This window comes from Trichechus manatus, unplaced genomic scaffold, assembly GCF_000243295.1.
Source record: "Trichechus manatus latirostris isolate Lorelei unplaced genomic scaffold, TriManLat1.0 scaffold00023, whole genome shotgun sequence".
Classification (NCBI taxonomy): Eukaryota; Metazoa; Chordata; class Mammalia; order Sirenia; family Trichechidae; genus Trichechus; species Trichechus manatus.
Genome location: NW_004443959.1, coordinates 7,875,424 through 7,884,106, shown reverse-complemented (window position 1 = coordinate 7,884,106; position 8,683 = coordinate 7,875,424).

Sequence of the window (8,683 nt, the reverse complement as noted above, 5' to 3'; positions counted from 1 at the left end):
GCAAACAGGCGAGCACGTGAGTGGGGCACTTGCATGAGAACCAAGGAAGCAGAATTAACAGCCCTTGGAGCCCTGGCTCATCGCATAGTGACCCGATAGGACAGAGTAGAACTGCCCCATAGAGTTTCCAAGGAGCGCCTGGTGGATTCAAGCTGCCGACTTTTTGGTTAGCGGCCGTAGCACTTAACCACTATGCGTCAGAATCGACTCAACAGCAGTGGGTTGGGTTTGGAACCCTGGTGGCACCGTGGTTAAGAGCTACTCTGTCCTATAGGGTTGCTGTGAGTCAGAATCCAATCAACGGCAACAAGGTTTTTTGTTTTGTTTTCTTTCTGGGCTCAGGGAAGTCTCTGAAAGAGAGGCCACTGTGCTCAGTCTTGTGGGATGCAGCATGTCTCTCTGTAGACACAATGAGGAAGAGCATCCAGACAGGAGGAAATGGTTGTCCTGTGCAAGAGGAAATGGACACTTTCCTATGGAGATTGTTTTTTTTAACCATGCTACTTCTCAGCTACCATAGTATGAGATTAAGTAAATGTCTGTCCTCCAATTTACAGCAAGTCCTGAGTCTCTGCGTGGATAAAATTGTTTTCAAGTAAAATCTCCATTATCTCTTTGAGGCGACACATCTTCTACTGCTCAGTGGGCTTTTCTGAGTCGTTCAAATCCACACAGCTTAACTCCTGGCCCCTGGTGGGGTGCCTGAGGTTCAGAGAGCTGGGAGAGCCTCACTAAAGGCCCCAGGAGCTGGAGCAGAAGCGGGATCTGGGAGGGCAAGTGTGCCTTTAGGCTTGTCAGTATTGCACTGACAGGGAGAAGTAGGCACCTGCCTCACAGATATTTTCAGCAAGTTGTCGCTAGGCAGCACTGGCTGCCCTCCAGGAGGGCTCACTGGCAGGCAATTAAAAAAAAGTAAAAATAAAAAAATAAAAAATAAAGTAAAAATAAACGGTGCTGGAACTCCCAATTTGGGGAGACATAAGCTGTAAGGGGAGCCCTGGCGGCACAGTGGTTAAGTGATATGGCTGCTAACGAAAAGATCAGCAGTTCGAATCCACCAGCCGTCCCTTGGATACCCTATGGGGGCAGTTCTTTGTCCTCTAGGGTCACTGTGGGTCAGAATTGACTTGATGGCAACGTCGGTTTTTGAAGCTGTAGGAGTCCATGGAGCTCCAGAAAAAGTGGCCTCGGTATGGTCAGCCCCCTCCTCTCCCATCATCTCAGTCACCGTATTCCAGGCCTGTCTCCCTGTTTCTGGTACCCCTGCTCAGTTCTCTCAGGCATCCTGGGAACGGGTGTCTCCTGCTCTCTTCCTTCCCTCTGGCAAGGTGTGCGGTCAGGAAAAAAGCACCTGAATAACAAGAATAATAACAGAAACAATGAAATGACAGAGCCCTGGTGGCACAGTGGTTAAGAGCCGGCTGCTAACCAAAAGATCGTCAGTTCGGATCCACCAACTGCTCCTTGGAAGCCCTATGGGGCAGTTCTACTCTGTCCTTTAGGGTCGCTATGAGTCAGAATCAATTCAACGGCAATGGGTTTGGTTTTGTTTGAATGTGCGCTATCTCATGTAGCCTTCATAACAACTCTAGGAAGTAACACTTGTTACCTCTGTTTTGTAGCTAAGAGAATGACTTGTCCTCGGGCACAGAGCTGTTAAGTGTGAGGCCAGATTTCCATCCACATATGTCTGGTTATAAAGCTCATGCTATTTTCCCTATGTTATTTCTGAAATGGACCCACTCTGAGCTGTAATTGACTAGTATAGCTTCAAGCATGCCCTTCGTCCCTGATTGGGGTGGGGCCATGGACAGAGTCTTAGAACAAAGGGATAAAGCTATGAAGGTGGACTTTCTGGAAGCAGAAGGTTTTTAAAGGGTGGGGCAGGGAGACCTTCCCAGGGCTGAAATCACCCCAAGTGGGCTGTTTCCTATTCCACAGCTGCGTGGGACCAACCCTTTGAATAGACTTCCAGCTGGCTCCTTCTAAACTGAAGTTCAATTTAAATTGAGTTAAAATGTTAAAAAAAAAAAAGTCTGAAGAATTGTCTGCCCCATCCTCCCAAGATGGGAAGTTTGAAGCGAGAGGGGTCTATTGAGCAAAATTGAACATGTAGAGACCTAGGTTCCTTGCAGAGTTTTCATTTTGCTTCCCCTACTATGCATTGAGTCTTTCAGCCTGTGATGGGCCCTTGACATGCATTATCACTTTCAATCCTCATAACTTTTTGACATTCCATTTTGCAGATGAAGAAACTGAGGCTCATGGACATTAAGGGATTTTGCCAAGGTCACATAATGAAGGGCAGAACTAGGTTTCAAACCCAAGCTTCTTTTGGTCAATGTCCAGTCTCTTTCCACTGTGCCACATAGGCAATACTAAGTAGTACCACAACTAAGACTAATAAAAAGACATTTTGAAAAGTAACTTGGGAAAGTTTGGCTACTACTTCTTTACCCCATTAATCACTTGGTATTTTTACGAGGGAATAAAATACACTCTCTTAAAGCTTCACAACTGCTCTAAGAATAACTAGGGTTTGTAAAAGCCCTGGCAATATTTCTTTTGGTTTTCTCATGGTAGTATGTGTTCATCTTCAATTGAATATTTAAACTTTTGAGCACAAATGGTAGGTTGTCAGTGATGTCCCAATGGTCACACACTCATTTTTCCAAGCATGTAAAAGGGGAGGAGAGGTGGGCCCACTGCACTGGACAGAAGGCACGCTAGGTACACTTGCTGTGGTCTCTTCTGGCAGAGCAACAAGGTGGTGATTAAAAAGGAAAGAAACATAAGGAAAAATAACCGTAATCTCTTAGTTACTGCTGTTGTTTTTATGCCATTGAGTCAGCCCTGACCCAAGGTGACCCCATGCACAATGGAAAGAAATGCTGCCTGGTCCTGTCTATTCCCACGACCAGTTGTGGGTTGGACCATTGTAATCCATAGGATTTTCATTGTCTGATTTTTGGAATTAAATCACCAGGCCTTTCTTCCTCTTCTGGAAGCTCTGCTAGAATCTGTTCAGCATCATAACAACACGCAAGCCTGCTCTGATTGTGCGTGAGGTGCACTGGCCAGAAATCAAACCCGGTCTCCTGCGTGGATGGCAAGAATTCTACTGCTGAACCATCAGTGTTCCCTAACTTGGTTTATAACATATAAATATCCGACATACGGTGTGTGGGCCTCCACTGGTACTGTCACCCCAGGACGCAGCATTTCTCTCTGTAGACGCCACAGGGAAGAACACCCCAGACAGGAGGAAATGGTTCACAGAACAACAGGAAATGGTCACTTTCTGTGGAGATTGTTTTTTAAAAGATGCTATTTCTCAGATACTGTAGTATAAGATTAAATGCCATTCCTCCAATTTATGAAAAGGCCTTTGTCCCCAGGCTCTACTCAACTGAGAAGTGGGCCTGAACCAAAGAGCCAACTTCAGAGCTCGTGGTGGGACTAGGAGGGTATGGCGCAGCTGCAAGGGGTCCCCACAGCTGCTCCCTGAGGCCAAGACTGTGGATGCAGAATGAGATGCTGCAGAAGGTGGGGGCAGACTCCCAGGAAGTCACAGCACTCACCAGCAACATATAAGCCCTTGCTCCCTGTCTTCGTTATCTAGTGCTACTATAACAGAAATACTACAAGTGGATGGCTTTAACAAATGGAAATTTATTTTCTCTACAGCTGCTGACCAAAAGGTCAGCAGTTCAAATCCACCAGCCACTCCTTGGAAACCCTATGGGACAGTTCTACTCTGTTCTGTAGGGTGGCTATGAGTTAGAATTAACTCGATGGCAATGGGTATGGGTTTTTGGTTTAGGAGGCTAGAAGTTCGAATTCAGAGCATGAGCTCTAAGGGAAGACTTTCTCTATCTGTCAGCTCTGGAGGAAGGTCGTTTTCTCTTCAGTTTCTGCTTCCTGGTTCCTTGGAGATATCCATGCGTCTTGGCATCTATTTCACCCCATCTCTCTTCTTCGCTTGCTTCTTTAATCTCTTTTATATCTCAAAAGAGATTGACTCAAGACACACCCTACGCTAATCCAGTCTCATTAACATAACAAAGACAACCCATTCCCAAATGGGATTATAACCACAGGCATAGAAGTTAGGATTTACACTACATATTTTTTGAGGTCACAATTCAACCCATAACACCCCCCCAAGTACTCATGCACCAAATTTTGCTTCTCTAGAAGTAAGCTCCTCTGGCCTACAAGGGGCTTTGCAGCTCTTGTGGCCTGCAGCCCCTAACAAGCCAGTACTGACCCTCAACTTGAATTTTTTCTGTTGCTAAAGGTTATGACTATGCTTTTCCTCCTGGGGAACACAGAGGGAGGCCCAGTTCTAATGTGTTAGGTCCAAAAGGCCAAGACAAAATTAAAAAGGCTTCAAACTCAATGACAGTAGGTGGTGGGAAGGAAGCACAGGCCCTCCCTCCACTAGTCTCCCATTTCCTTTCAGACTCTAGGATGAACTTTCCATGGGTAAAGGGGACGGCAGGGACAACCTTCATGTACTGAGCAGAGCAGCTTGGATGGAGACTCTGAAAGGCATTTGAAAGACACAGTCAGATCCTTCACCTCTGCAGGGAAACCTCAGTAATGAGCTGCTATCATTTCCTTCAAATTAGCACATAATTTGATACAACTGCTATTCCCTGGACAATTAGGTGTCCAGTTGTTCTGTAATAATGCTCAGATGATCTAAACCTGATTCATTTCGGGTTGGGTTTTCTTTCCCCTGGATCTCCACATATCTAATTAGCACCTTCTCCTGGAGGCAGACAGGGGAAGTCATTAACTGCTGCAAGCGTTGGCACGGTGCCCACACATTTCCTCTTTCACGAGACAGAATTCTCCAGACGTAAGCCAACTGTCCACTGTGCTCAAAGCACTGAGAGGGAGACCACGTGTCCAGAGGGAACATGCCCTCCAGTGAGTGGAAACAAGGGCATGAAGGGCTTCAGTATGTGACAAAACAGCGAGCATGAGGAAGACAGGGCCATAAAGACATCGGCGCCCAGAACTGTGGAGCAGTTGTCTCTGGCCGGGGCATCAAGAGGAGCTTACAGAGAAGGAATGAGGCATTTGAGTATTTTTCCTCATTCATCATGGTTTGTGTGATGTCACATCCTGTGCTCTGAGACCACAGTCCACACGTACTTGTGAAGCCAGGTTCTAAAATAAAGTTGGGATGGCATGAGCTGGAATACAGGCAGGTTTTCACCCTCAAAGCCAAAATGGTTAAATTTGACACTGATATCTGAGAGATATTTTTATAATTTTTGACCCTTATGGCAACATTATTGTTGTCAGTTGCTCTTAGTACATTATAATTTATCTGATACCAATGCTAGCCAATTAAAGATGAATGAAACTATTGACTTCCTTAGTATCTTTGCTTGAGCTCTGGGGAACTACTAAGTGGAGGAGTAGACTGGTCTCACTATACATGCAGGATTGCCAACCTCAACATGGCTTGGGAATCCTACACTTTGCTCTGATTAACCACTCCCTTGTTTTCCTCATCAAATTTTTCAAACTTTTCCCACCCTCCCCGTACCTCTGACCCTGTCTCTTCCCTCTTCTCAGCAGATAACCTTGACTCCCACTTCACATGAGACAATGAAAATTATTGTTTGGGAACTTTGTCATCATCTCTTCACCAAATTTATAAATCTATGTCCCCCAACCCACCCTCCTCCTTCTCTTCTGTAACAAAGAGAGAAACTGTCCCTCATGCGATCTAAAGCCAGTCTCTCCACTTGGGCTTTGGATCCCATCTCTTTTCCACCATCTAACTATCCATTATCTTTTCTCCCATTGTAAATCAAACTCTCCGCCTCAACTAGATGCTTTCCATTTGTATCAATCAGGGTTCAACAGAGGAAAAAAAAAAAAAAAACCAGTAGGAGATATATATTAAGGCATACTGTAAGAAATTGACTTAAGTAAGGGAGATGATCCTAGATAATCTGGTGGACCTGATTCAATCAATTGGAAGGCCTTAAGAGCAAACTGAGGCTTTCCTAAGGAAGAAGAAATTCTGCCTGTGGACAGCAGCTTCAGCTTGTACCTGAGAGTTCCAGCCAGCGCTCCCTGATGACCTGTCCCATGGATTTCAAACTTGCCTTGCCAGCTCCCTCAACCAGTTAGTCAATTGATTATGAACTTTAATCACATCTATTAAATATCTTCACAACAATATCTAGGTTAGTATTTGATTGAATAGCTGGGGACTGTAGCTTAGCCTAACCCTGGTAGCACAGTGGTTAAAGCACTTGGCTGCTAACTGAAAGGTCGGTAGCTTGAACCCACCAGCTGCTCCACAGGAGAAAGATGTAGCAGTCTGCTTCCATAAAGATTTACAGCCTTGGAAATCCTATGGGGCAGTTCAACTCTGTCCTACAGGGTTGCTCTGAGTCAGAATCAACTCAACAGCGATGTGTTTGGGTTTACAGGTTAGCAAAGTTGACACATACAACTGACCATCACACCATTATCTTTGAAATATGTTCAATTACCCCTCTGTTAACTGCACATTACCCTCCAACCATCACTCTATCTTTCTCCTCTCTGATACACTGAAACTTCCCCCTTAAAATTGCCTCAGCTCTTTAGGCCTCCACTCTCTCATCTCCATTCTAGGGTATTTCGCAAGCTTTCTCTTCTGTTTGGAATTTCATTACCCTGCTCTTCAGCTCATTAATACTCACTTAGCTTAATCACCACTTCCTCAGGGAGGTCTTCTCTCACCTCCTAGTCAGTAAACAATTATTAATTGAGCACTTTCATCTGTGTGTCAGGCATCACACTCACTGCTACATCCCTAAGGCCTGGCACATAGAATTAATAAATATTTCTTGAATAAATGATTTAACGTTTTTAGTTATACTGCATGACTTAAAAGTCCAAAACTGATTGTTCAAAAAAGAATTTGATTAAGAAGCCAAAATGTCTCAGTTCTATGGTGACGAAAGTATGTTTCTTCTGTTAACATCAAATGAAGGCTATTGTAAACTTCAGTAAAAACAAAAAGCTTCACAAAACGGCATAACCCAAGTATAAATCTTTACTAATTGTCTATTGCTGTATAACAAGTTACACAAAAATTTTATGGCTTAAAAGAACCATAAACATTTATCATAGCTCACAGTTTCTGAAGGTCAGGAATTTGGGGCAGCTAAGCTGGAGATTCTGATTTGTAATCTCTCATGAGGTTGCAGTCAAGATGTTGGCTTGAGTCTCAGTCATCTGAAAGTTTGCCTGAGTTTGAATCAAGGAATCCCCAACATGTAGCCTGCTGGATTTGCCTCAGGCTGGAGGATTCACTTCCAAGGTGGCTCACTTCCATGGCTGGAAGACTGATGATTGCTATTGGTGAGAGGCCTCAGGTCCTTTTCACATGGGCTTCTCCATAGGGCTGCTTGAGTATCTTCATGACATGGTAACTGTCTTCCTCCAAAGCGAATGATCCAAGAGAAGCCTTAGAAGTCACACACCATCACTTCTGTGGTATTCTACTGGTCACACAGACCAGCCATGAATCACTGCGGGAGAAGCCTACACAAGGTCATGAATATCAGGAAGTGAAGACCACTGGGGGACAACTTGGAGGCTGGTTACCACAATCTGCCCTCCAGCCCCCAATGATTCAGGTTCCTCCCACATACAAAATATAACCACCCCCTCCCAAGGCCCCTAAAAGTCTCCTCCCATTACAGAATCAACTCAAAGTCCAGAATTTCATCATCTAAGTTAGATGTAGGTGGGATGAGTTTCCTTGGATCAATTCTCTATAAATACAACTCCTCTAGTACAGTTTCTCTCAGTTTGTGAATTAAAGAGCAAATTATCTTCCCTATTCCATATACCCAAAATACAATGATGGAACAAACAATAACTATAGACACTTCTGTGGGGGAAAATGTAAGACACAGGAGTTTTTGGCCCATAAATTCTGAAATCCAGAAAGACATACGTTGGGGGTTCTTTGATTCAGACGCACGGCCTGAGAATGATTCTCTAAGGCTCTATGTTGCTCACTCTGTATATTAGTTTCTTCCCTCAGCGTCGTCCTTCCTTTTCCATAAAAGGCAGCATTTTTGCAGCTGAGTAGTTTTCTCAGCCTGCTTCCTGCCTGGAGAAGTTCGGGAGGTCTGAAGACCACTTTTCATTTTGTATCATCTCTGTTCCTTTCAGTCTAAGCAGGTGATTTCTTGCGAATATAATTCTCTCAAAAATGTTGTTGATCTTCTATGAATCTCTCTGGGGTTCACTACATTAGACAAAGAAGCACACCTACAAATCTCTTTGAGATAAGCCCTTCCCTACCTTGGGCTTCTGCTGAGGCTGCTGAGGGTCAACACTCTTAAGAAGCCCTATTGTTTAATGGATTTGTGAGGCATGCCCTTAAAATTGTTAGAGAGCCCTTAGTATGACTGACAGGCTCTTTGACGTATCACCTTAAGTCTTTCTGAGGTACTAAAAATGGATTTTACAATCACCTCCTCCATTTCATTCTTAGACCACATTGTCCTGACCATGTCCTAGGTTTGATCTTCTCCTGGAGCATTTCTTAATTTCAGCATTGTTTGCTCTCTGGAGAAGCTGGGGATTTTCAAAACTCTCAAGCCCTTCCTCTTTTATGTTTAATAATCCTTCCTTTAGCTTATCGCTC